Below are 3,472 nucleotides of genomic sequence, written 5' to 3'. Positions count from 1 at the left end.
TCCTGATGATAGTTTTCTTAAATGAAAGGGACTTTATTTATCTTCTCATTTCCCAGAGTGTTATATAGGGGCCTTACTGAATAACTAGGCACTTGTTAAGTATTCTTGGGAGAGTAAGTGAAGACAAAATTATTTACATGGATGTCTATTTAGCAATACATATTAATATTTGAAATAATATCCTGCCACAAAGGGCAAACGCTGGTCGATGAGCTAAAATTCTATGTATTTCGTAGATCCCTGAGCTGAGATATAATGAAGCCCTGTGAAAACTGTGTGGAACAGACTAACAGTGGAAGGCTCTTCTTCACCTAGTGAGGTATGGTTCAGTGACTTAGTGGTCAGGAATCTCCTTTAGTTATGTTTGGTTTTGACTGCAAAAGCATTTAAAGCCATCATATATAATTGGCTGCCAATACTTCAGAAATTAGGAATTTCTATAAACAAATTGTGTTCTGCAATTGTCTTGAAGAGTGAAAAGGACTAAGCATCTTGGGCTCAAATCTTTTTGAAATAATACTTTCCTGAAGGTACAAAGACACTGCTTTGGGGCACATGTTGAATCATCAGAATTAGTAACACCTTTTCTAAGGGCGCTAAAATTATTTTTAAAATAAGATCCAGCAGGCAGTAGATACTAGCTGTGGTAAAGTAAATACCCTTCTCCCAAGTTTGAATCTTCCGGTCCCTCCAAGTACTTTCGGGAAGTGTTAAAAGATGCTGAGACTACGATTTTATTCTAGATTATCCAAGTGATGTAGACTAATCACATGACTCCTTAAACATGCAAGAGGAAGGCAGAATGGGTGAGAGAAATGTGACTCCAGGACTCAAGCTGGCTTTGCTAGCACTAAGAATGGAGGAAGAGGATTGTGAACCGGGGATGCAAGCAGCCTTGCTGAGGCTGGAAATCACAAAGAAACAGATTGCCACCACCCTGTCTTGGAAACCCCAGAAGGATCACAGCCCTGCCAGCACCTGCCACTCAGACCCAACTTGGATTTCTAAATTCTGCATTCTAAATAATAAATTGCATTGTCTAACTCACTAAAACAGATTACAGTGTACAAACTAAACTTGCAGTCTTCCAGCATCAAAGACTGACATTGCATACTTAGAAGAGGTTCAGAGCATTTTTAGTGGAAATAAGTAGAAGAAAGACAAAAGTCTCCTGGTTTCTCCACAAGGGGAGTCCAAAATGTAAAATTTCCTCAGTGGGTTCAGAACCTTTTTATGGATAGGTGGAGCATGGGAATTTTTCACTCATTTAGTGGTCACCTGTCACAATCGGCTTTGGGAATTTAGGGTTATCCATTGGAATTTGGGTGCCCTAACCCAGTAACTCAGCACATAGGGCTGAAAGGAAACTGGGATTTTAAAGAAAGTGTGGCTATTTTGCATTTTAAATTCCCAGAAATTCAGGAGTTTAGTAGGCAGAGGCTACAATGACCTTTAGTAGAGAGGGGAATTCATTCTGGGTCCAAAGTCTCAGTTTGTATTGGGGTCTATGCCTAGATCCCCAGTCTTTGAAATGAATATACAGCAAAGGCCCAAACAAATGAGACAAGTGGTACAATCTTTAGGGCTCCAGGAGGACCAAACCTGCTGGAGAGTTGTTAACTCTGGTGGCTGAAAGAGACAATGTCTCTGGCAGCTGGTATTTATTTAGTGTTAAAACAAGAAAGAGGTTAGAGTGGAAAACAGGAAACCTGAGCAGGACCTTGGAACCCCTCCAAGCAACAGATGATGCTAATTAAGGACAACTATCCTAGGAGAAAGTCTCCAGGTGTCCTGATCTGTGGCCTATCTTGCCCCCTGAGGTGTCTCCTTGTTCTCAATTCAGCCATTCCCAGGCCATGCCACAGCCCTGCACGTGGATTCAGCTTCATTGGCTCCAATAAGTTCACTCTCTGTTCTTATTTTAATTGTTTTTTTTTAAATTAAGTTTATTTTTATATACATAATGATCACATTCATCATAAGGCATTTATACCTGCACATGATATATTTTATTCATTTTTCCCATCTTCCTAGCTCTCCCCTCAACACCTTTTCCCCTCCTTATTTACAAAACCTTTGATTCCATTCTTTACAATTCTTTTTTCATTTTCCTTCGTGTCATTCACCCTCCACCATCTAGTTCCCCTTCCTACATTTGAACATTTTCTTCTTATTCAATGATATTTACACTTTGCTCCTTGTTTACATTCTCATATAGTCACACCAGAGAAACAATGTGATGTTTATGCATGTGTGCTGAATTTATTTTACTTGAGTATGGTGTCAAAGACTATCCATTTAACCAAAATTGTTTCGATTTATCCTTTCTTTATGACTGAGTACTACTCTATTTTATAGAAAAAAAAGTTTCTTTATCTATTCATAGGTTTATGGGCAAGTGTGCTGTTTCCAAGATTTAACTATTACAATCCATGCCACCATAAACATGGGTGTGAATATATCACTATGGCATGATGCTTTTAATTCTTATGTCAAGACACTAAGAAGAGGAATAGCTGGGTCAAAAGGAACTTCTAGTTCTATTTTTTTGAGGAATTTTCACACTGATTTCCACACTGGTTGTAGCAGTCTACACTCCTACTAGCAATAAAGAAGGGTTCCTTTTCCCCCACATCCCTGTCAGCATTTGTTAATGGTTACTGTCTTGATAATTGCCATTCTTTCTGGAGTGAGATGAAATTTCAGTATTGTTTTAATTTGCATTTCTTGAATGGTCAATATTGTTATATTCATTTATTCTTTCTACTTCTTCATCTGAGAATTTTGCATTCATTCATTCCAGAAGTCCATTTTTGGACTGAGTCTTTAAATTTCAGGGGGCTTATTTTTTAAAATTCTTTATCTATTCTAGATAATAGTCATTTACCTTAGAAACAGTTGAAAAAATTGATTCCCACTTGTTCTGCACTCTGTTCATGATCTACTTTGCTGTATAGAAGTTTTTTTCTAAAATTTTATTTAAATAGAAAAAAGCAAAGCAGAAAAAAGGGTAGAAATAATACACAATTCAATAAATATAAACACTAAGAAATTACTGATTGATAAATTACATATTGTCTTTTTGGAAATAGTTGTTTAAGTTACAAAATTAAAGCATAAAAAGTGGACATTCAGACAGTAAGAGTGAAACAGTTCTGTTCAATGATCCAACAAAAACTTAGTAAAATGGTTATCTATCTTACACACTTAAGCATACATGTGATTATATCCTTTAGAGTAAATTCTTTCCCTTTCTTTTTTATAGTAGTGATTACACATTTGGGTTTTATTACTCCTACAGTTCTAATTACTTTTTACACTAAAGACACAATGTGATATTTATAAATATGATTCTTATTTATTTCACTTATGAGGAGAGCCTCAAGTTGCCTCCTTTTACCTATGAAGGCCTCAAAATCAGCCTTTTTCTAACTGAGTAATGTTCCATTGTATAAAAATACCACATCTTTTT

This window comes from Cavia porcellus, unplaced genomic scaffold (assembly GCF_034190915.1).
Source record: "Cavia porcellus strain 051 isolate PalLab524CR breed Dunkin Hartley unplaced genomic scaffold, mCavPor4.1 scaffold_2, whole genome shotgun sequence".
NCBI classification, from domain to species: Eukaryota; Metazoa; Chordata; class Mammalia; order Rodentia; family Caviidae; genus Cavia; species Cavia porcellus.
This window is presented reverse-complemented; position numbering follows the sequence as displayed.